Source organism: Carcharodon carcharias, chromosome 10, assembly GCF_017639515.1.
Source record: "Carcharodon carcharias isolate sCarCar2 chromosome 10, sCarCar2.pri, whole genome shotgun sequence".
Classification (NCBI taxonomy): domain Eukaryota; kingdom Metazoa; phylum Chordata; class Chondrichthyes; order Lamniformes; family Lamnidae; genus Carcharodon; species Carcharodon carcharias.
The window spans coordinates 33,609,079-33,635,526 of NC_054476.1; the positions used below are offsets into that span (position 1 = coordinate 33,609,079).

The 26,448-nt window shown below is 42.6% G+C and overlaps 1 protein-coding gene and 1 pseudogene across 1 annotated transcript in view; both read left to right on the plus strand.

Annotated features, from left to right (window-relative positions):
• The window catches only part of spon1b (spondin 1b), a 393,024-nt gene that overhangs the window by 146,559 nt on the left and 220,017 nt on the right, over nucleotides 1-26,448 (plus strand). The window lies entirely within an intron of this gene.
• LOC121283368 lies at nucleotides 16,528-25,185 on the plus strand (annotated as a pseudogene).

Genomic DNA, 26,448 nt, shown 5'->3' on the forward strand with positions numbered 1-26,448 from the left:
GAGAGGGAGTTCCAGGATCTTGAGCCAGTGACAGTGAAGGAATGGCGATATAGGTCCAAGTCAGGATGGTGTGTGATTAGAACAGGAATCTGCAAGTGGTGATATTTCCATACACCTGCTGGCCTTATTCTTCTAGGTGGCCAAAGTTGTGGGTTTGGAAGGTGCTGTTGAAGGAGCCTTGCTGAGTTCCTGCAGTTCATCTTGCAGGTACACACTGCTGCCACTGTACATCGGTGGTGAATGGAGTGAATTTTTTAAGGTGGAGAATGGGATCCCAATCAAATGGGTTTCTTTGTCTCAGATTGTGTCAAGTTTCATCCAGTCAAGTGAAGAGTATTCCATCACACTTCTGATTGAAGGTGGTGGACAGTGTTATGACATAGCCGATGGTAAAGGCTGAGTTGTTCAAATCCCAGAGGGAAACTTGAAACAACTGTCATAACGCATTTTTTCAATTTGTAATTTCAAGATGCAGACTTTGAATTCAATATGAATACAACCACTGAATCTCGTGGTTTTTATATAAAACTAAATTAAACATGTATTAATTTAACAACAAATTAAACACATATCCATGGATACAATTTACTACTATAATAACTTTTTAACAAATCCCCAAAATAATCACCCCCAGGTAAATTTCCAATAAGGCAACACTAAGGCCATAGACTTTAAATAGACACCAGGCAAAGCACATTTGACCTTACAAATTCCAAATGAGGCACCTTTACAAGTTGGTTGGAGGCATACAGGCTGGTTGGGTCTTAAATGCCTCTAACTTACACACACACACACACAAACTCATCTTTATATACCTAGCCTTCCCTTTGAATGTAAATTTTCCATTGTATCACTAGGTCTTTTGAACTTCAGCTCTTCTAACAATAAAATACCTTTCATAGCACCAATTTTATTAGTAAGGTGAAAAAGATAAACACATTGTTTGGCTTCTTCTAGCTAGGTGCAAAATTTCACCCACTGCCTTGAATGGTTTATTCAACAGATGCAAATGAACACTTACTGTTCTCCTTACTGTTCACCCAATTAACATCTGAAAACAACTATACATCAAAGCACCCAGACTAGCTGGCTTTAATCCAATTAAGACACACACAGACACACGCCTCGACACAGACCCCCTCACTAGAATTCTATTTTAAAAAATAATTTCCAATAACATTATACACATTAATATCTCCATGATAACAGGCTTTGAGGAGTCAGGAGATGAGCTACTTGCCACAGAATTCCCAGCTTCTGACCAGCTCTTGCAGCCACAGTATTTACACAGCTGGTCCAGTTCAATTTCTGGTCAGAGGTAACTCCTGGGATGTTGGTGGCAAATTCAACAATGGTAGTGCCGTTGAATGTCTATTCAATGGCATTGTCAGCATGAGAAGCTATGTATCAAATTAAGAAGTAGAACTTCAAACCTCTGGATTATTAGCTGAGCCAGTGCAAATTGGCATAGGGCAAATAACATTAGAGAGACGAATGTGTGTCTCAAAGACTGGTGTGGGAGAAGTGGGTTCCGGTTTGTGGGGCACTGGCATCAGTACTGGGGAAAGTGGATGCTGTATCATTGGGACGGTTTACACCTGAACCGTGCTGGAATGAGTGTCCTTGCAAATTGCATAACTAGGGAAGTAGAGAGGGCTTTAAACTAAGCAAGAGGGGTGAGGGATCAAGCTTGGGTAGAGGTAGCAATTCAAGGCATAGACTCAAGACAGTAGAGCAAAATAGTAATATGAGAAATGACAGTCAGAGAATGGCAGGAAGGGACAGAGAGTAAAAACCTAAATATACGTCAACAGTCAAGACTAGATGTTATTAAGGTAACAAAAAGACAAAACTGAAGGCTCTCTATCTGAATGCATGTAGCATTCATAACAAAGTAAATGAATTGATGGCCCACATTGAAGTAAATAAATATGATCTGACAGCAATTACGGAGACGTGGCTGCAGGATGACAAAGATTGGGTCCTTAATATTGAAGGGTACATGACATTCAAGAATAGGAAGCTAGGTAAAGGTGGAGGGGTGGCACTGTTAATCAAAAAGGGCACTGGTGCAATAGTTAGAGATGACCTTGGTTCAGGAGATCAGGATGTAGAATCGGTTTGGGGCAGATGAGAAATAGCAGGGGCAAAAAGTAATTAGTGGGAGTGGTCTACAGTCCCCCGAACAATAGTCACAGTGTAGGACAAAGTATTCAAGAGAAAATATTGTGTGCTTGTGATAAAGGGAAGGCAATAATCATGGGTGATTTTAATCTACATATAAACTGAAGATATCAGATTGGCAGTAGTAGCCTGGTTGAAGAGTTCTTAGAATGTTTTCAAGATAGTTTCTTGGAGCAGCATGTTCTGGAACCAACCAGAGAGCAAGTAATATTAGATTTGGTATTGTGTAGCGTGACAGGATTAATTAATAACCTTAGCATAAAGGCACCCCTAGGTAGCAGCCACCACATTATGATTGAATTTTACATCCAGTTTGAAAGGGAGAAGAGTGGGTCTCAGACTAGTATGTTGAACTTAAATAAGGGCAGCTATGTGGGGATGAAAGCTGAGCTAGTTGAAGTGAACTGGGAAACTAGGCTAGAGGATAGATCAATAGAGCAGCAGTGGCAGACATTTAAGGAGATATTTTAGAGCATTCAGAATAAGTACATTCCGACTATAAAGAAAAATTCTAAGGGAAGGACCCACTATCCGTGGTTAACTAGAGATGTTAAGGAAAACATCAAACTTAAGGAAAAAGCATACAACTCCGCAAAAATGAGTGGCAGGACAGATGATTGGACAGAATATAAAGAATGGCAGAGAATGACTAAAAGGTTAATCAGGAGAAAGAAATTAGAGCATGAGGGGAAGCTAGCTAGAAATGTAGAAACAGATAGCAAGAGTTCTACAGGTATTTAAAAAAAGAAAAAGAGTAAGTAAAGTGAGTGTTGGTCATCTAGAGAGTGACAGTGGGCAGTTAATCATAGATAATAAGGAAATGGCGGAAGAAATGAACAAATATTTTGCTTCTGTGTTCACTACAGAGGATACAAAAAACATTCCAGTAATAGCTGCAAATCAGGAGGTTAACGGGAGAAAGGAACTTGGTGAAATAGAAATCACTAGGGAAAAGGTACTGAACAAACTGATGGAGCTGCAGGCTGGCAAGTCTCTAGGTCCCAATGGACTACATCCTAGGGTCTTAAAAGAGGTGGCTAATGAGGTAGTCAATGAGCTGGTTAATTTTACAAAATTCGCTAGGTTCTAGAAAGGTTCCATCAGATTGGCAAGTAGCAAATATAACCCCTCTGTTTAAGAAGGGAGAGAGGCAGAAAAGAGGAAACTATAGGCCAATTAGCTTTACGTCTGATGTGGGGAAGTTATAAGAATCGATCATTAAGGAGGTTATAGCTGGGCACTTAGAAGAGCTCAAGGCAATTAGGAAGAGTCAGCATGGTTTTGTGAAAGGAAAATCATGTTTAACAATTTATTGGAGTTTTTTGAAGGAGTAACATGTGCAGTGGATAAAGGGGAGCCTGTAGACGTACTGTACTTGGATTTCCAGAAGGCATTTGATAAGGTGCCGCATCAAAGGTTATTACAGAAAATTAAGGCACATAGTGTAGTGGGTAACATATTAGCATGGATAGAAGATTGGCTGGCTGGCAGAAAGCAGAGAATATGCATAAATGGATCTTTTTCTGATTGGCAGGATGTGATGAGTGGCATCCCACAGGGGTCTATACTGGGGCCTCAACTTTTTACAATTTAAATCAATGACTTAGATGAAGGGAGTGAAGACCTAGTAGCTAAATTTGCAGATCACACAAAGATAGGTAGGAAAATATGTTGTGAAGAGGACATGAAGAGGTTGCAGATGGATATGGCTAGGTTGAGTGAGTGGGCAACGATCTGACAAATGGAGTTTAATGTGGGAAAATGTGAAGTTGTTCACTTTGACAGGAAGAACAAAAAAAGCAGAGTATTACTTAAATGGAGAACAGCTGCATAATTCTGAGGTGCAGAGGGATCTAGGTTTTCTAGTACATGGTCACAAAAAGTTAGTGTGCAGGTACAACAAGCAATTAAGAAGGCTGATGGAATGCTATCGTTTGTTATGAGAGAAATTGAACATAAAAGTATAGATGTTATGCTTCAGTTATACAGGGCATTGGTAAGACTGCATCTTGAATACTGTGTGCAGTTTTGGTCTCCTTATTTAAGGAAGGATATAAATGCATTGGAGGTGGTGCAAAGGAGGTTTACTAGTCTGATAGCTGGAATGAGTGGGTTGTCGTATGAGGAAAGGTTGGACAGACTGGGCTTGTTTCCACTGGAGTTTAAAAGAAGGAGGGGTGATTTGATCGAAATATACCAAATCCTGAATGGCCTTGACAAGGTGTACTTTTAAAGGGTGTTTCCGCTTGTGGATGAGTCCAGAACTAGGGGGCACTGTTTTAAAATTAGGGATTGCCCTTTTAGGGCAAAGATGAGGATTTTTTTCTCTCAGAGGGTTGTGCGACTTTGGAAGAATCTACCTCAGAAGTTGGTGTAGGCGGGGTCATTGAATATTTTTAAGGCAGAGGTAGATAGATTCTTGTTAGGCAAGGGAATCAAAGGTTATGGGGTTAGGTGGGAATGTGGAAATTGAAACACAAGAAGATCAGCCATGACCTTATTGAAGGGAGGAGCAGGCTTGAGGGGCCGAATGGTCCACTCCTGTTCCTATTTCTTATGCTCTTATGTCTAAGGGAGGTGATTGGGCTTCCTCTTGTTGAAAAGAGGCTTAAGCCCATCACTGGGGGCTTTGTCCTATACTCTCTTAATCATTGGGAAGAGTGGTAAAGCCACCATTCTTTTTAAGTATTAAACAAATGTGTTCAAATATTGAAAACAAAAAATTAATTTCAATGCTCCTATGAACTCTTCTCTTGCAATTTGCTCACAGCAGAGTCCTGTTGTTCATTCTATAATTTCTGGAGAATGTTAGGACAATCCTGATGGGTTGGCAATGCTCTGATCTATTGGGGCTAATCATAAGACCATTAGAAGGGTTTCAGATTTAGCTCAGTTGATAGTATGTTTGCCCTTTCAATTGGAAGGCTAAGGGTTTAAATCCTACTCCAGAGGCTTGATTACACCAATATAATGCTCAGTGAATGCTATGCTGTCATAGGTAGCATAGTTTGGATCAGCTATTAAAACCAAGGTCCTGACAGGGTGATATAAAAGATCCCAAAGCCACTATTTTTATGAATAGCAGGGGAGTTATCCTTAGTATTCTGACCAATATTTATGCTTCAACCAGCATCATAAAAACAAATTATCCAGTCATTATCACAAAGCTTTTTGTTTGAGCTGAATGCGCACAAACAGGCTGCTGCATTTTCTATTTTTTTATTCATTCACAGGACATGGGCTTTGCTGATTGGGCCAGCATTTATTGCCCATCCCTGGTTGCCCTTGAGAAGGTGGCGGTGAGCTGCCTTCTTGAACTGCTGCCGTCCATGTGGTTTAGGTACACCCACAGTGCTGTTAAGAAGGGAGTTCCAGGATTTTGACCCAGCGACAGTGAAGGAATAGCAATATATTTCCAAGTCAGGATGGTGAGTGACTTGGAGGGCAACCTCCAGGTGGTGGTGTTCCCATGTCTCTGCTGCTCTTGTACTTCTAGATGGTACCAATCCTGGATTTGGGAGGTGGTGTCTAAAGAGCCTTGGTGAATTTCTGCAATGCATCTTGTAGATGGTACACCCTGCTGCTACTGTGTGTAGGTGGTGGAGGGAGTGAATGTTTGTGGATGTGGTGCCAATAAAGTGGGCTGCCTTGTCCTGGATGATGTCAAGCTTCTTGAGTATTGTGGAAGCTGCACTCATCCAGGTAATTGGGGAGTATTCCATCACACTCCTGACTTGTGCCATGTAGATGGTGGACAGACTTTGGGGAGTCAGGAGGTGAGTTACTTGTCACACAAATCCTAGCCTCCGACCTGCTCATGTAGCTACAGTATTTATATGGCTAGTCCAGTTCAGTTTCTGGTCAATGGTAACCCCCAGGATGTTGATAGTAGGAGATTCAGTGATAGTAATGCCATTGAACATCAAGAGACGATGGTTAGATTCCCTCTTGTTGGAGATGGCCATTACTTGGCACCTGTGTGGCATGAATGTTACTTGCAATTGTTAGCCCAAGCCTGGATATTTTCCAGGTCTTGCTACATTTGGTCAGGGCCTGCTTCAGTATCTGAGAAGTCGCAAATATTGCTGAACAATGTGCAATCGTCAGAAAACATCCCCGCTTCTGACCAATGAATATCGTTGATGAAGCAGCTGACGATGGTTGGGCCGAGGACACTACCTTGAGGAACTCATGCAGTGATGTCCTGGAGCTGAGATGACTGACTCCCATGAACCACAGCGATCTTCCTTTGTGCTAGGAATAACTCCAGCCAGTGGAGGGTTTTCCCACTGATTCCTATTGACTCCAGTTTTGCTAGGGCTCCTTGATGCCACATTCGGTCAAATGCTGCCTTGATATCAAGGGCAGTCACTCTCGCCTCACCTCGGGAGTTTAGCTTTTTTATCCATGTTGAACCAAGGCTGTAATGAGGTCAGGAGCTGAGTGGCCCTGGCAGAATCCAAATTGGGCATCAGTGAGCAGGTTATTACTAAGCAAATGCCGCTTGATAGCAATGTTGATGGCCCCTTCCATTATTTTACTGATCATGGAGAGTAGACTGATAGGGCGATAATTGGACGGGTTGGATTTGTCCTTTTTGTGTACAGGATATACCTGGGCAATTTTCTACATGGCTGGGTAGATGCCAGTGTTGTAGCTGTACTGGAACAGCTTGGCTAGGGATGCGGCAAGTTCTGTAGCACAAGTCTTCAGTACTATTGCCAGAATATTGTCAGGGCTGATAGCCTTTGCAGTATCCAGTGCCTTCAGCCATTTCTTGATAACACGTGGAGTGGATCGAATTGGCTGAAGACTAGCATCTGTGAGGCTGAGGACCTCCAGAGGAGGCCGAGTTGGGTCATCCACTTGGCACTTCTGGCTGAAGATTGTAGCAAATGCTTTAGCCTTATCTTTTGCACTGATATGCTGGGCTCCTCAATCATTGAGGATGGGGATATTTGTGGAGCCTCCTCCTCCAGTGAGTTGTTTAATTGTCCACTGCCATTCACGACTGGATGTGACAGGACTGCAGAACTTAGATCTGATCCGTTGGTTACGGGGTCACTTACTCTGTATATCACTTTCTGCTTATACTGTTTTGCCCGCAAGTAGTCCTGTGTCATAGCTTCACTAGGTAAGTCTGGTGTTGCTCCTGGCATGCCCTCTTCATTAAACCAGGTTTGATACCCTCGCTTGATGGTAATGGTAGACTGGGGGATATGCCGGGCCATGAGGTTACAGATTGTGTTTGAGTATAATTTTGCTGCTGCTGATGGTCCACAGTGCTTCATGGATGCCCAGTCTTGAGTTGCTAGATCTGTTCGAAATCTATCCCATTTAGCATGGTGGTAGTGCCACACAACATGATGGAGGGTATCCTCAACATGAAGATGGGACTTCGTCTCCACAAGGTCTATGCGGTGGTCACTCTGACCGAAACTGTCATGGACAGATGCTTCTGTGGCACGCAGGTTGGTGAGGATGAGGTCAAGTATGTTTTTCCCTCTTGATGGTTCCCTCACCATCTGAGATTTGAAACTAGGTCCCTAGGCCATTACCTTGGGTTATTAGTCCAGCCACAATACCATCACCTCCTCCTTTCCACATTACTACAACAGTGATCTAGTCTAGCAGGTATGTCCTTTAGGACTCAGCCAGCTCAGTCATTAGTGGTGCTACTGAGCCATTCTTGGTCATTGAAATCCCCCACCCAGAATATATCCTGTGTCCTTGCCACCCTCTGTGCTTCCTTGAAGTGGTGTTCGACATGAAGGAGCACTGATTCATCAGCCAATGGAGGGTGGTACATGGTAATCAGCAGGAGGTTTCCTTGCCCATGTTTGGGCTGACTTCATGGAGTCCAGAGTCAATGTTGAGGACTCCAGGGCAACTTCCTCCCCACTCTATACCACTGTGCTACCACCTCTGACCTGCTGGTGAGACCAGGGATGGTGATGGTGGTGTCTGGGACATTATCTGTCAGATATGATACTGTGAGAATGACTATGCCAGGCTGTTGCTTGACTAGTTTGTGAGCCAGTTGTTAGTTGGAGGACTTTGTAGGGTCAACAGTTCTGAGTGTGCCTAAGTCAATGCCGGGTTTCATTCCTTTTTTGAGGCTTTGACATAACTGGGCCGTTTCAGAGGGCATTTAAGAGTCAACCATATTGCTGTGGGGGTCTGGTAGATTTCCCAAATGGGGCATTAGTCCAGATTAGATGGGTTTTTACAACAATCTACGATGTTTTCATGGTCATCATTAGACTTTTGAATTTAAATTCTTCCATCTGTCAAGGTGAGATTCGAACCCAGATCCCCAGACCATTACCTTGGGTTATTAGTCCAGCCACAATAGCACTACACCATTGCCTCCCTCTTTCCACATTACTACAACAGTGACTACACTTCAAAAGTACCTCAATTTAATAAAGTGCTTTGTGATGCCCTGAAGTTGTGAAAGGTGCTATATAATTGCAATTCTTTCTTTAATACTGACTAGAGCGTAATCACACAAACTTACACACCCTCTGTTAATTTGATCTTCTTACTTTATCATTTTTAATTGCAAAATACGTTTGAGACAACAGAACAATCACGGAAAAAAAAATAATTAACAAAACTTGTGCAGCCTGAGATATGAAAGAGAGGGCTTAATAATGTGTTCCTTTAACTTTATTCATGATAATTAACTGTTGACGTAGTCATCATTGGTTTGTCAATAGCCTTTTCAGTAAATCCCATCTCTTCTTTGTGCAGTGGGATCAAAGAAAATGCAACTCATTAAAGTTTGTCTTCTTATTAGCGAGAGCGGCTTTGCTTTGATTAGATTTTCACCATTTGTTCTGCATTGTTCATTCTCTACAGTGGCTGGATGTTGCCAAATTTAACTGACTTGATTAAAAAATTTGCAAATCAAGTTTCATTTCTGAAGAAGGCAGTGAATCCAGTACTGCAATCAATTTTCAACTATTAAACTTCATAGTGGGTAGGGTAACCTAGTGGGAAAGGGGAGAAGTGTATAGTCATAACACAGATATCCTGGTGTAAGGAAGACTTGTCTTTCCCGACTTATCAAGTTTCTATGTTTGTATGAACTGGGGTGGAGAGGAAGGTTTTTTGTGGCGTTCAGATGGAATAGTATTCCTCCCCTTGATTCCATCAGAAACCATTTCAATGTCCAACTGGCTTGTTGTTGTCCTATTTTTCCTTGGTTCTGTTGAAGAGTCATGCGGACTCGAAACGTTAACTGTGCTCCTCTCCACAGATGCTGCCAGACCTGCTGAGTTTTTCCAGGTATTTTTGTATTGATGAATAGATTGCAGTAGGCCCTTTAAGTGTTAGACTGTTCAACACGAGTAGAAATGGGGAGGGTGCATACTCTGCCCATGTACCTGGAAATCATGCCAGGGTCTTCTCTGTGTCATAAGAGCCTGGTTTTCCTGAGCTAATGAGGAGCCTGCCTATTTTTGGTATCTATCTGAGCCACCTTTTTAAGGACACAGACATTGGTGGAATTAGGCAGTAATTCCTGTGCCTCAAGTTGCCCTGCCCTGTTCTGTCAGAAAACAGGGGAAAAAAGTCAGCTCCACATTAAGTTACCCAATATAAATTTCCAACCTCATAGAGCATAGGTTTAATCAAAATTAGCGCCTTTGAAATTGTGCTCTTGAGATACTAATGTATAAATGGTGGATGCATTCATCTGATCAACTTATTTGAAACAAGTCAGTGCTTTGAAATAATAAGAAGGTGTAGTGAGTGAAGGTATAACCTTTCCTACTGCCTTTAGGGGTCACGTGATTGTATTGATGAATTGGCCCTAAGCGTGGGTAGTCTTAGGGGCGGAGCTTTCTGGTCATGGACCTGATTCAAGCATGTAGTTTCTAAATGAGCCCTGTAATAAAGTTATGTTTCAAGTAAGAAACCTGTCCGGTACATCAAGTTCATTACAACTGGCAAAGAGGATAAATGGCTCCAACACTGCACCTCGCCTTGTGAATGTGAGTACATCAGTTCTTAAGGAAAGAAAGAGAAGTATACTCACCAGTCATACCACTTTTCATTAGAATCAACCCTTATGACTTGCCCATGGAAGACTGGAGCCAGTACATAGGGCGCCTAGGTTTTTATTTTATGGTGAATGAAATAACAACGGAGGAGAAGCGGAAAGCAATTCTTTTAAGTGTCTGTGGTAGCAACGCATTTAACCTCATCCTTAATCTGATGGCCCTGAACGCTCCAATTCTAAATCTTTTAACAGATTGATAAACCTCGTGAAGATGCATTTTCAGCCAAAGGCATCGGTAATTATGCAAAGATTTAAGCTTAACTCCAGAGTAAGGGCCCCGGGAGAGTCCATCACAACTCATATTGTGAAGTTGAAACAGTTGTCTGAGTGCTGTGACTTCGGAGATACTCTTGAAGGCATGTTGCCGGACCGGGTGGTTTGTGGTGTTAATGACAGTAACAACGTCATTCAGCGCCGTTTACTTGCAAAAGTTAATATTGATTTGAAGCGCGCCGTGGAAATAGCGCTGGTAATGGGAAGTGCTGAGAGGGACTCGCAGGCTTTACAGAGTGTGCAACTTGGCTCCATTTTTCAGCTGGGACGGGAACCCACCGCTGGGCATGGCATGAAAACCAGAGAGACAGCCGCAAAGCGGGAGACAGTCTCTGCTGCTCAAAAAACATAAAAGGCATACAGACAGCATCTCATCAGCGATTCAGAAACTAATTTGTTACCAATGTTGGGGTAACCATATATCGGAAACCTGAAGATTTAAGGAGGCAGAATGCACTGCTGTCACAAAAAAGGGTGTGTAATAAAGCAATGCAGGGTGAAATCGAGACAGCCAATCAGACAGCAGCTGAAGTGCACAATATAACTGAACCAGAAGCTGACAATACTGATATCTATTCCCCATACAATGTCAAAGCAGTAAAAACTGAACCAATTACTGTCACACTTCAAGTAAATAGGAAACCTGCAGTCAAGGAGGTGACCATCAATCAGTGGTGGGAGAACAAATATTTGAATACCTAAATGAGGGTACCCAACCACTGAATCTGGAGCAAACCACAGCTCGGATGAAGACATACATTGGAGAGTCAATAAAGGTAAAAGTCACCTCCACTGTACCAGTGTGCTATAGGCAACAGGCAGCCTAGCTTCCATTGATCATTGTAACAGGTGAAGGATCTATTCTTCTGGGCCATAGGTTAAAAGAAATTAAGCTCAACTGGTCAGAAATATTTCAGGAGGTCAGGAGGAATTCCTGAGCTGTTAAGGAAGTATGACAGTGCATTTCATGAAGAATTGGGAAAGATAAAAGCAAAAATATATGTAGATTCAGAAGCAACACCTCTTTAAAGCCAGACCTGTGCCTTGTACCCGAAATGAGAAAGTAGGTGCACAATTGTGCCACTTAGAGAAGCTAGGCATCAGCCAGTCAGTCCAATTTTCAGAATGGGCAACACCCATAGCCCCTGTGATGAAACCAGATCAAACTATTCATATCTGCAAAGACTACAAATTAACTGTGCACAAGGCTGCTAAATTAAATAAATATCCTATCCCGAGGATAGAAGGTTTTATGCTAAGCCAGCTGGAGGAAAATCCAACAACAAATTGGACAGGAGCCATGCATACTGACAGCTAGAGCTGAACAGCACATCTAGAGGATATGTAACCATCAACACGCACAAGGACCTGTACCAATATACATGCCCACCCTTTGGTGTATCATCTGCCTGTGCAATTTTCCAAAGGACCATGGAAAGCCTATTGCAAGGGCTTCCCCAAATGGTAGTGTACCTGGATGACGTCCTGACCACAGGGCCAACGGAAGCTGAACATTTGGCCAACCTGGATGAGGTTTCAAGAAGATTTTTGGAAGCTTGGGTACGATTGAAGAAAAAGAAATGTACATTCCAAGTGACAGAAGTCACTTACTTTAGTCACCGAGTGGATGCCAAAGGGTTGCATCCAGTAAAGGAGAAAGTTAGGGCAGTCCAAGACCAATGTCACTGAACTCAAATCTTTTTTAGGCATGATTAATTATTACAGTCGCTTCTTGCCAAACTTGTCAGCAGTGTTAGCCCCTTTACACTTATTATTAAAAAAAGAAACAGTGTTGGTCATGGAAGGCTCAACAAGAAGAAGCCTTTGTAAAAGTCAAGAAGCTATTGCACTTACCATGTCTACCAGTACACTATGACCCATGAAAAGAATTAATATTAACCTGTGACACATCTTTCTAAAGGATGGGAGCTGTGTCATCACACAAGATGGAGAAATGTTCCAAAAGGCCAGTTGGCTATGTCTTCAGAACCCTCTCTGCAGCTGAGAAGGGTTATTCACAACTTGCAAAGGAAGGTCTGTCAGTAATATTTGGAGTGAAGAAATTCCATCAGTATCTGCATGAACGACATTTCACATAGTGTCGGACCATTAACCACTAATGGGTTTATTTAGTGATGATAAAGCCATTCCCCCAATAGCCTCAGCAAGAATTCAACATTGGGCTTTGATTTTATCAACATTTGAGTATACCTTTATGCACCGTCCTGGTATGCATATTTTAAATGCAGACGCACTCAGTCATCTTCCATTACCAGATAGCATTGTACGTACTCCAGTGCTACAAAAAGTTGTGCTTGTGTTGACTTTCATGGACTCTTCACCGATCTGTGCGAAGCAAATAAAGAATTGGACAAACAGGGATCCAATTTTGTCAAAAGTCGGAGACCAGGTATTACAAGGGTGGTCGAATTCACCAGCATCTGAAGAGATAAGACCATTCCATGCCCGTAAAACAGAGTTAAGTTGTCAAGATGGAACCTTGTGGGGATTAAGAGCAAGGAAGAGAACCACCCTTGACAGAGCTTCACAGTGCGCATCCAGGCATATGGAAGATGAAGATGCTTGCGCGACGCTATCCCTGGTGGCCAGGCATTGACAGTGACATTGAAAGCATGGTCAAGCACTATTTCCAGCGTCACCAACATCAGAATTTGCCTGTTTCAGCTCCATTGCATCTGTGGAGTAGCCTGGTTGACCTTGGTTAGACTATATATAGATTATGTAGGTCCATTTTTAGGCACCATGTTTTTATTGATCATCAATGTGCATTCTAAGTGGATGGATGTGTATGAAGTTAGATCACCAATATTGAGTGCAATTATTGAAAAGCTGTGCCAATGTTTTAGTATACATGGCCTATCAGAAGTCATTGTTTCGGATGATGGTAGTGTCTCCACTAGTACAGAGATACATAGTTTATATGGAATTAAACATATTAAAACAGCACCATATCATCCCTCATCCAATGGGTTAGCAGAAAGAGCAGTGCAAACTTTCAAATCAGGAATGAAGAAGTTATCTGAAGGAACGTTATAAATGCGAATTTTATGTTTTCTTCTCAATTATCAGATGAATCCTCATGTAGCTATGGGTTCAACAACATCTGAATTACTGAAGAAATGCTGCCTTCATCCAAGGTTAAGTCTGGTGTCTCCAAACTTAGAGGGGAAGGTAGAGAAGAACTAGAGTAATCAGAAAGTGAGTCATGATATTCATAGCAAAGCTCGAAGATTTACTCTGGGAGAGACAGTTTCGTGTGAAATTTTAGCAATGACTCTAATTGGATTCCTGGTATAATTGTCTCTAAAACTGGACCTTTGTCATTCCAAGTGGAAGCGGAAGACCGGATTGTTCGAAAAGATGTGGATCATCTAAGGAGTAGAGAGACATTCCAACAGCCAGCTATTCTGCCTGTAATTGCTGTCAAACTTTAATCCCTGAGGTGCCAGATTGACTTTGAATAGACATACCTGATGTCTCTGCTGAATTACTTAATACTGAACTGCCACTGTCTAAGGATGTCCTGGTGCAGCAGTTCGTCATCATGTCAATCCGGTGGGAGAATATCAAGTGGTAGAGCTATGCCGCTGTAACTGAATTAGAAAACCACCTCACAGACTTAATCTTTAATCACATGAACTGTGTCAGTATGTATATGTTGTGGATTAAAGTATTCTTTGTAAATAAATGTAAAAATCTAAAGGGAAAGGAAATGTAGTGATTGTAGGCATAATCTTTCCTACTGCCTTTAGGGGTCACATGATTGCACTGACGAATGAGCTATAAGCATGGGTAGGGGCAGACCTTTCTAGTCATGGACCTGATTCAAGCATATAGCTTCTATGCGAGCTCTGTAATAAAATTATATATTTGAAGTAGGAAACATATTTGGTACACCAAGTTCATTACAGAGGGAAAGAATCATGAAATGAAGGAATTGAGGAAAGAGTGAAGAGGATGATGGAGGAATCAAATAAGGATGAAGGAATTGAGGAAAGAAAGAGTAAAGGAATGGAGGAAGGATGAAGGAATGAATAGATGCAGGAAGCATCCAAGGAAGGATGAAGGACGAATGAATTGAGGAATCGATGAGGGTGTATAACAGACACCCAATTCATGATCGCTGTTTTAAGTCCTTGCTAACATTGAAGTTTGCCCTCAAAGAAAGTAGATGCATGAATAGATTATTCCCATTGTGGATATGATGGACTCTTGAATTGTGAGTGATATGCTAGATTTTCTCATCGATCCCCAATTCTCGCACTTTTTTTCCCCAGCTGCTTTCACAGTTTAAACCCTCCACAGTCAACTGGTGAGTTTTTCTCCTGTTTGAATTGTTCTTTCAGTATGATGGCCTGTTCATCCAAGGCTGACAGTTCAAACTTTTAAGCTTTAAGAGAGATGATGAAAATGCAACGGTTGAATGGAAGGATGACCTTGTTGGGCATTGAAGAGGAAAAGTCCTCACAAATCCAATCAATCAGTTTGCCCTCAACAGTTTACCAGAAAGTTATGAAACTGAGAAATGCACTGAACAAGGTACGAAAACATAGATGCATGAGAATTGATGGGCAATAAAAGGTCAGCCGATCAACTAAGTTTGCCCCACACCGATGGGGGAGCATCATGTCTGGATACTTGCTCTTCCACTCCCTGACTAAATCCCACTTCCCCTTCAGCAGCCATGTAGCCCCATCATAAAAAATATAAAAATTCGAGGCCTATTAAGGAAAATGACCTCTGGAAAAATTCCTCTCCGAAGGCAATCAAAACCATTCCAGGAGGTCATAATGACCACGTGTACATTAACTGTAAATTCACTTCTCCAGGATGCTATCACATTCCAGTTGCTTGCAGCTCCCTGGGAAAAGAGGCGCTGTCCAACATCCAATCTGCTCCTAAAGATGACAGTGAAGTCTTATGAATGTGCAAGCAAAGACGTAGAGGAAAGGACCCTCTGGCCGTCCATCCTGCCCATACCATTGCTACACTTTATGTATCACAATCTTCCTCCAACTCAACCAAAAGCATTTGGTTGCCTCAGAAAGGTAAAAAACCAGATTAAAACCCAGGCCAATTTGGGGAGTGGGGTGCAGGGCCGGGGGTGGGGGTCGGGGGGGGGGGGGGGGGGGGGGGGGTGGTGGGGTGGGGGGGTGCTGTGTGGTTGGGATAATTGGCAAGTTCCTCTCTGATATCCCCACTCCTCCTGCAGCCAATCAAAACTAGTTGGAGAAATTCACCATGGTCCTGGTAATTCTGTGTAGGACCCACCTGTTGTACAGGATGATCTCCATCCCAGGCAGAAGCAGTAATCACATATCCAAATGTATTTTTAGTGAGTATAATACTTATCAATATTGCTAAATCTACTAACAATAAGAAAACTATTCTGATAAAAGAAAGGTTCAAGTCTGAATCACACTCCAATTGAAATCTGGGGATTATGCTTGCGGCTCTTTGCTCTGCTTTGAAGAGATTTTATTTTGAAATGGTGACTATTAACCTGGTGTCAGTTTGGAACATTGTACCCATCTTATGTCAAAGCAGACACTTCCTTGGGATCTCAGGTGAGAATAAGTTAAGGATTGCATGAGAGTTACCAGGTACCTGCCACAACAAACAAATGTTTGTCAGACGAAATCAAACCAAGCCAGCAAGTGATATCAACCTACAGAGTGGGGCCAAGGTGAGGCTAAAGCAAAATGGAAGCAGAAACATTGACTGATTCTCCAGTTAGCAGGCCTCAGAAACGAACATTTTTCAGTTTTTGACCAATTAAGATTATTTACTCACTAAACCTAAAAAAAATCCCTGAGCCATCAACAGGGTTGCAATACTGAATAATCAATAGGAAGCTGAGCAGGAAAACCAGAACTTGGGGCTCCATCACACTCTGCCAAGCCAATTCATGGCCTCAGTCTCTATTTTAAATTTGCACAGGTGGGGCTGGGGTGAGGTTAAAATAAAAGCATATAGAAGCCATGACGAAGATGTAGGTGAATAGTGTGAAGATGCTGGACAACCCATTGCTATTTCTCAACCTTTTTCATTCCGAGATCACTTTTGAATGCATCAAAGATCTGTCCAAGGATTTGAAGTGGAAAATAATTTATGTAGGTTCAACAGAAAGTGAAGAATATGACAAAGCCTTGGGGCTCTGTACCTCTGGGACCTGTTTTTGCTAGAAGACATGCGTTTGCTCTCAGGCTGATACAGCAAATCCTTCCTTTATCCCCAAAGTGGATGCAGTTAAATAACCTGCACTCACCGAGGTCAAGAATTTATCAAGGTTGGGTATTATGTAAATTATGAATACAACAATCTAAAGCTACATGAAAATCCTCCTGTGAAAGCCGGTTTCTTTCCTTAAGCTCCAACGAAATAATTTGGCTTCGAATCCACAAGTTACAAGGTTCCATATCAACTGAGATTAGAGTAGTAGAAAAATAGATGATTCTGAATATATAACTCCTCATGTATAATCCGTGCTTTCCTCAAGTACCTCACCTTCAGCTTCAAGAGGCTTCAAAGCGACATCAGGAAAAAATAGAAAAATGTTCATGCTAAAGGCACTGTATCTGAATGCGCAAAGTTTTCACAACAAAATAGATAAATTAATAGCATAGATAGAAATTAATAGGTTTGTTCTAATAGCCATTATAATCCGTGGTCGCAGAGTCACTAAGGTTAGGAATTAAATATTTCAGGACACTTGACTTTTAGAAGAGATGCAGATGGTAGCTCGGAAACTAAAGGATGGAATAAAGGTAGAGAGAATTGATCTTGGCTTGAAAATCAAGATGCAACATTATTTTGGGTGGAGGTAAGATACAACCAGGGACAACTATTGTTGGAGTAGTTTATAGACACCCCTCAGGGTAAGGTGTAGTGTCAGGTAAAATATAAATCAGTAAATTAAAGGTGCATGCAAAATCAGGAATAAGATAATCATGGGGGACTTCATCTCAACTGGACAACCAAATTTGCAATAATAGTTTGGAAGCTGAGTTCACAGGATAGTTTGCTGGATCAGTATGTCATGATACTATCTAGGGAACAGGCTATTTTATATCTTGTATTGTGCAACGAGAAAGGGTTCATTAATAACTTTGTCATGAATAAGCCTTCAGGGATCAGTAATCATTATATTATAGAATTTTATGTTGAGTGATTTAGTTAGAACCAAAACTGGGGACTTAAATCTAAATAAAGCAAACTATGTATGTATGAGGGGTGAGTTAGCTAAGGTAGATTGGGAAATTACATTGAAAGGTAGATAAGCAATGGCAGACATATAAAAAAAATTAAATACATAATTTGTAACAAGTATATATTCCTTCTAAAAATAAAAATCCCATTGGGATCAGTCATCTAACTGTGGTTAACAAGAGAAGTTAACGATAGTATTAGACTGAAGGAAGAGGTGTATAATGTTACCAAAGAGTGGTAAGCCTGAGGATTGGGAGGATCTTAGAATTCAGCAAAGGATGGCAAGAAATTGGTAAAGAGCTTAAAAGTCAATGAGCAAGAGACAAAAAAACAGATTGTAAAAGTTTATATAGGTATGTAAAGAAAAAATGAAAGTGAACATCGGTTCCTTGGAGACAGGAGAAATTATAACGGGGAATAAAGAATGTGCAGAGGCATTAAACAAATATTTAGGTCTGGATTTTAGTTCTGCGGGTGGGATACGAACATTGGGCACAATTCCAGGTCCCAAACCTGCATCGCATCGGTGCCTGATGTGTTTTTTTTCTAACGAGCTGCCAATTAGTGGCCAGGAAGCTCGCTTACCATCCAATTAAGGACAATAGGTGGGCTCCTGAGGCTGGAAGGCCAACAAGAGGCTGGAAAATTCCACTCAGCATCAGTAGAATGGCATTGTTAGGCCTTAATGATGTCTAAGTGGTTACTTGCTGCTTTTGAGTGGGTAGCCATTTCTCTCATGAACTTTCAAGCTCTACAAAGGCCTGGGGGCAGGAACATGCCAGCAAGCCAAGATGCTGGCCAGCGGCTGAAAATTGTGGGTCTATTAGCCTCCAGCCCCACCTCTTTGGCCATTTAAAAATCCATCCCTTTGTTTCTGTCTTCACAGTAGAAGACACAAAAAAATCCAGAAATAATGTGGAACCAAGGGTCTAGTGAGAATGAAAATATTATGGGTATTATTAGTAAAGAAATAGTACCGGAGAAATTAATGGCTGAAATCCCATGGACCTGATGACCTGCATCCTAGGGTTTTAAAAGTAGCAGCTGCAGAGAATTTTCAATCTTCCAGAATTCACAGGATTCTAGAACGTACCTCATGGTTTGGAAGGTAACAAACATAATCCCACTATTTAAGAAAGGAGGAAGAGAGAAAACAGGGAAGGCCCGTTATCTGGCATCAGCAGTAGGAAAAATGCTAGGATCTATAATTAGAAATGTGTTAACAGGGCATTTAGAAAATCCTAGCATGATTAGGCAATCAGTACAGATTTATGAAAGGGAAATTGTGTGTTGACAAATCTATTAGAGTTTTTTGAGGATGCAGCTGATAGGGTGGATAAAGGGAAAATAGTGTATTTGGATTTTCAAAAAATATTTGGTAAAGTGCCACAAGAGGTTGTTACATCAAATTAAGACTCATGGGACAGAGAGTAATATATTAGCATGGATTGAGGATTGCTTATTGAACAGAAAACAGAGTAGGAATAAACAGAACATTTTCAGGTTGGTAAACTGTAACTAGCAGGTACTGAAAGGATGAGTGCTTGGGTCTCTGTTATGTTCAATCTGTATCAATGGCTTAGATGGGGGTGTGGAGGGAGCAAGTATAATGTATCCATGTTTGCTGATGACACAAAGTAGGTGAGAATGTAAGTTGTGAGGATGACACAAAGAGGCTGCAAAGGGCTATACACAGGTTCAGTGAATAAACAAAAATTCAGTCAGTCACCTCAGTGGTGGGGAAGCAATTCTGAGGGACAGAATTAATCTACACTTGGAGAGGCAGGGATTCATCAAGGGCAGTCGGTATGATTTTGTTAAACGGAAGTCATGTCTGACCAATTTGATTGAATTTTTCAAAGAGGTGACCAGGTGTGTAGGTGAGGGCAATGCATTTGAGATAGTCTACTTGGACTTCAGCAAGGCTTTTGATAATGTCCCGCATGGGAGACTGATGACGAAGGTAAGAGCCCATGGGGTCCAAGGCAATTTGGCAAATTGGATCCAGAATTGGCTGAGTGGCAGGAAGCAGAGGGTAATGGTCGAGGGGTGTTTTTGTGACTGGATACCTGTGGGGTTCCACAGGGATCGGTATTGGGTCCCTTGCCATTTGTGGTATATACAAACGATTTAGACTTGAATGTAGGAGGGTTGATCTGTAAGTTCACGGAAGACACGAGAGTTGGTGGGGTGGTAAATAGTGTGGAGGATATAGATGGGCTGGTCAGATGGGATGACAAGTGGCAAATGGAATTTAATCCGGATAAGTGTGAAGTGATGCACTTGGGCAGGACAAACAAGGCACGAGAATACATGATGAATGGTAGGAACCTGGGAAGTACTGAGTATCAGAGGGACCTTGTTGTGCATGTCCACCGGTCCCTTAAGGTAGTGGGACTGGTAGATGAGGTGATTAAGAAGGCAAATGGGATATTTGCCTTTATTAAAAGAGGCATAGAATGTAAGAGCAGGGAGGTTGTGCTGGAACTGTATAAAACACTGGTTAGGCCACAGCTAGAGTATTGTGTGCCGTTCTGGAATCTGCATTATAGGAAGGATATGATTACACTAGAGAGAGTGCAGAGGAGATTTACCAGGATGTTGCCTGGGCTGGAGAGTTTTAGTTATGAGGAGAGATTGGATAGACTGGGGTTATTTTCCCTGGAGCAGAGGAGATTAAGGGGGGATGTGACTGAAGTGTATAAAATTATGAGGGGCATATATAGGGTAGACAGGAAGGAACTTTTCCCCTTGGTGGAGGGATCAGTAACCAGCAGACATAGATTTAAGGTAAGGGGGAAGGAGGTTTAAAAGGGATGTGAGGAAGAATTTTCTCACCCAGTGGGTGGTGGGAATCTGGAACTCACTGGCTGAAAGAGGCAGAAACCCTCGTAACATTTAAGAAGTATTTGGATGTGCATTTGCAATGCCATGGCATACAAGGCTATGGGCCTAGTGCTGGAAAATGGGATTAGAATAGTTCAGTACATGTTTGACCAGCACAGACTCGATGAGCCGAAGGGCCTTTTTCCATTCTGTAGACCTCTATGACTCTAAGAACATGGCTTATGGAATGCAATAGGGGGCTGGGGAGGGAGGGAGAGGGGGTTGGGGGAAATGTGAAGTTATCAACTTTGGAAAGAAAAATAGAAAAGCAGAATATTTTTAAATGATGAAAGATTGGGAAAGATTGATATTCAGAGGGACCTGGGTATAATTGTACACAAATCACAGAAAGTTAGCATGGAGGTACAGCAAGCAATTAAAGCAAATGATATGTTAACCTGTATTAGAAAGGGACTGAATTATAAGAGTAAGTAAGTCTTATTACAATTATATAGGCCCTTGGTGAGACCACACTGGGTGGCATATGTGCACAGCTTTGGTCTCCTAAGGAAGGATAAACTTTTCTTACAGAGTTTGCAACAAAGGTTCACTGGTCTGAATCCTGGAAAGAAGGGAAGAGGGGATTGTGAGGAGAGATTGTCTAGACAATTAAGGCCTGTATATTCTACAGTTTACAAGAATGAGAGGTGATTTCATTGAAACATAAAAAAAAATGTCTTCAGGATAGAGTAAATGCTGAGAGAATGTTTTCTCTGACTCGAGAGTCTAGAACTAGAGGTTACAGTCTCAGAATAAAGGGTTGGACTGAGATAAAGAGAAATTTCTTCACTCAGAGGGCTGTGAATCTTTGGAATTCTCTACTCTGGTAAGCTGTGTATGCTCAGTTGTTGACGATATTCAAGATATAGGTTGGATACTAAGGGAATTAAGGGATATGGGAATGGTTGGGAATGTGGAATGAGGTTATTGAATGCTTGTTGAGTGACAGAATAAGTTTGAAGGACTGAATGGCCCACTTATTTCCTGATCTTATTTCTTATGTTTTTATGTTCTTAAAGTGCATGGGAAGAGACTGAGCAAGGGGAGAGAGAATGAAGTCAAGATAGGAAGAAATGTGTTCGGTGGGACAGGAATAGGCTGGCACGATCAGTCTACCGGGACAGTCCTGTTTGTGGATTTTGGGGAGGAGGTAGAAGCAGGCTGTCCAAGGTTGGAGACTATGAGGTTGGAAGCTGTGGAGGAAAGTTCTCCAGAGGAGATGAGATCAGTCACAGTCCTGGAAACACTGGCTTGATGTTTAGTGGTGTGGTCATGGTCCAGGGGGAGGTAGGAGGAAGTGTCTGAGAGTTGGAGCTCAGCCTCTGAGAGGTAAAGGTCAGTATACCAGACAACAGCAGCACCACCCTTGCTGGCAGATTTGCTAACAAAGTCAGGGTTGGACCTAAGAGTGCGGCAAGTTCAGAAGGAGACAGGTTAGAGTGGGTGAGAGGAGCAGAGAAACTGAGATGGCCGATGTCATGCCAACTGTTCTCACTGAAGAAGTCGAAAGTAGGTAAGAGGCCAGAGGGAGGGGTCCAGGTGGAGGGACAATACTGGAGGTGGGTGGAGGACTCCCGCCCAAAAACTGTGCACTGAGATGGTGGAAGAAGAGCCCGAAATTCATTGAGATGAGGGTGTAAAGGTGTGAAACGGAGTCCTTCGCTGAGCACTGAACGTTCAGCATCAGAGAGGGGAAGGCCAGGGGGTATTGGGAATACATGGCCGGGGCTGGGATTAGAAGACGGGATGGGGTCAGAGGGATGGGAAGGGGGAAGAGTCCTGGGTGGGTGTTGGTATCAATAAGTTGTTGGAGCTTGTGTTCCATCGCAACTGAAAGGAAGAGACAAAGTTTCTTGTTAAGGCATCAGATGAGAAGACAAATAAAATGAAACTGGGGACAAGGACAGCTTTGAGAAGGGTGAGCCAATGCTGCTGGAGGGAGAGGCCCTGTTCACCTTCATTGCTTTCCAATTCCCTACTGGTGTTTGACATGGCGTTTACCAAAACTCGCTTTCACAGCCATATTTACTTCCTCAGTGACTGTCTCCGTCTCCAACTTACCCCACGTGGATTCCAACTGAAGTTCCATCCCTCATATTTTGAATCCGCCCAGGATTACAGGTATCTCCGGGACATAGAACATTCCTCAGGCTGATGTTCTCACTGCATCTTGCACCGCCATATGAACACCTTCGACTTCTCCCTCCAGCTGCACTATCTCACTAGCTCTCAAAGCTGTCCTTGTCCCCAGTTTCATTTTAATCTTCGTCTCATCCAGGCCCAGCACTATGCTGAACTCTTCTTCTGTCGCCTTTGTCTCTGTGCTCACTTCTTTGGGCAGGAGTCCTCCCCCCATTCAATGGACCCTTTCACCTGCCTCCAGTATTTTCCCTCCACCTGGACCCCCTCCGGCCTCTTACCTGCTCTTGATCTTTTCATTGAGAACTGTCGGTGTGACATTGGCCATCTCAATTTCTCTGCTCCTCTAACCTGTCTCCTTCTGAACTTGCTGCACTCCGTTCTCTTAGGTCCAGCCCTTCTTTGTTATCAAGCCTGCCAACAAGGGTGGTGCTGTTGTTGTCTGGTGTACTGACCTTGACCTCGCAGAGGCTGAGCCCCAACTCGCAGACACTTTCTCCAACGCCCCCTCCCCACCCCCCTGCAGGATCATGACCCCACCACCGAAAATCAAGCCATTGTTTCCAGGACTGTCACTGACCTCATCTCCTCTGGAGATCTTCCCTCCACAGCTTTAAACCTCAGTCTCCCAACCCCAGACTGCCCGCTTCTACCTCCTCCCCATAATCCACAAACAGGACTGCCCCGGTAGACTAACTGTGTCAGCCTGTACCTGCCCCACGGAGCCCATTTCTTCCTATCTTGACTCCATTCTCTCTCTCCTTATCCAGTCTCTTCCCACCTACATCCACGATTCTTCTGATGCCCTAAGTTATATTAACAATTTCCAGTTCCCTGGCGGTTAGCCTTGTCTTCATCATGGATGTCCAATCCCTCTACACCTCCATCCCCCACCAGGATAGTCTGAGGGCTCTCCGCTTCTTCCTTGAACAGAGGCCCGAACAATCCCCATCCATCACCATTCTCCTGTGTCTGGCTGAACTTGTTCTCTCACTGAACAATTTCTCCTTAAACTTGTCTCACTTATGACTGGCCTACAAATTACTGGCTTTCCACATGGGCCCCAGTAATGCCTGTCTGTTTATGGGGTACGTGGAAAATTCCTTGTTCCAGTCTTACTCAGGCCCCCTCCCAAAACTCTTTTTTCGATACATCAATGATTGTTTCAGTGCCGCTTCATGCTCTTGCCTGGACCCGGAAAAATTAATCAATTTTGCTTCCAATTTCCACCCCTCCATTATCTTCACATGGTCCATCTCTGACACTTCCCTTCCCTTCCTTGACCTCTCTGTTTCAATTTCTGCCGATAGACTATCCACCAATAGTCATTACAAGCCTACTGACTCGACAGCCAGCTCGACTACAGCTCCTTACACCCGGATTCCTGTAAGGATTCCATCCCATTCCCTCAATTCCTTCACCTCTGTTACAGCTATTCTGATGATGCCACTTTCCAAAACAGCGCTTCTGACATGCCTTCCTTCTTCCTTAACCGAGGTTTCCCACCTACTGTGGTTGACAGGCCCTCAACCTTGTCCGACCCATCTCCCGCACCTCTGCCCTCACACATTCCTCTCCCTCCCAGAACCATGATAGAGTGCCCCTTGTCCTCACTTTTCACTCCACCAGCCTCCGCATTCAAAAGATCATCCTCCGCCATCTCCAACATGATACCACCACCAAACACATCTTCCCCTTACTCACCCTGTCGACATTCCATAGGGACCATTCCCTCCTTGACACCCTGGTCCACTCCTCCATCAGCCCCAATACCTCATACCCATCCCACGGCACCTTCCCATGCAATCACAGAAGATGCAACATCTGCCCCTTTACCTCCCCCTTCCGCACCGTCCAAAGGGCCCAAACACTCCTTTTTGGTCAAGCAGTGCTTCACTTGCACCTTCTTAAATTTGGTCTACTGCATCCGCTGCTCCCAATGCGGTCTCCTCTACATTGGAGAGATCAAACGCAGACTGGGTGCCTGCTTTGTGGAACACCTTAGGTCTCTCCACAAGCATGACCCAGGCCTTCCTGTCACTAGACATTTAACACATCATCCTGCTCTCATGCCCACATGTCCATCCTTGGCCTGCTGCATTGTTCCAGTGAAGCCCAACGCAAACTGGAGGAACAGCACCTCATCTTCCAATTAGGCACTTTACAGCCTTCTGGACTTAACATTGAATTCAACAGCTTCAGATCATGAACTCTCTCCTCTATCTTCACCCCATTGTCAATCCTTTTTTTCAATATTCATTTTTATTTTTTAATTTGTTTAGTTGTCTACTTATTTTTGTATTTAATTATTTTCATTTTTATTCATTTATTCATTGTATTATCCGTACTTTTTATCCTATTTTTGACCTTTATTCCCCACCACCAACCCCACTTTACCTCCATAAGTGCCAGTTGTCACTTGTTCATGTTCTTTTTACAGTGCTTACCTTTGTCTTGCTATTATCACATTCTGCTTTCTTACCTTAATACCACTATCCGCACTTCCTTTAGGCCTCATCACTACCATTAGTTTGTCCTGTTGTTCACTACGTATTTGTCAATCTCTCCTTTGCCCCCACCTTTGCCCCCCACCTATAGCTGGCCTTCTATGCAGCTTCATCTGCCCCACCTCCTTTGAGCAGTATAAATTTCATCACATTTCTACTTCTCTGTAGCCCTGAAGAAGAGTCATACAGACTCAAAACATAACTCTGTTTTTCTCTCCACAGATGCTGTTAGACCTGCTGAGTTTTCCAGCATTTTCTGTTTTGTTCCACTACCCATCGAGCCTGTCCATTATCCATCGTATGTCCATTATCCCTCAAGCCTGCCCCATTATTCACCAAGTTTGTCCCATTATCCATCAAGTTTGACATATTATCCATCAAGCCTATCCCTTTATCCATCAAGCTTGCTCCATTATCCATCAAGCTTGCTCCATTATCCATCAAGCCTATCCCATTATCTATCAAGCCTATCCAATGATCCATCAAGCCTACCTCATTATCCATTAAGCCTGTTTTCGGATGTACCAACTCATGAGAAAATAAATAGCCAGTAACCAGCTCTTGTTAAGATACCTCAGATCAAATTTAGTTCAAAGTATGTGAAGTGAATCATAGTCACTCTTTAACTTCTGTTGGCTGAACTATGTTTAGGAATTATTTGCATAATAATTTGCATGTTGTTTTCTTTTACTGTTGGCATGCTTCATTTTTAATCACTAAATGTGCAATATTGCAATTTTTGTCCAATAAAATGCTGTCAGCTGGCATCTGCTAGGCTGATAAATCTTGATGTGTCAAACCTACTTGAAATTCCGTTGACTTCCAAACCTATTTACTGTTTTCTTGGGTTGTCATTCAACTTGTATCATTTTAATTCAGTCAGATATGATTTCTGCATTGAATAGAGGCTGACTATAAGGACAGGCCAGAGAAAAATCTTTATTTAACCGTTTAGACAGCGCATTAAACATATGCTAGCAAATCACACTCTGCTGTTTAATGGGTAGAATAAATAATTAATTTACTCATTTACATACTAAAATTTGCTAATGAACATATTAGCATAATAATTAACATGCAATTAGCATAATAGTTCTGTGATGTGCCATTTAGTAAGAGGCGCAGCTTCTGCACCAGATGTTTTCATTTGGTGTAATCCTG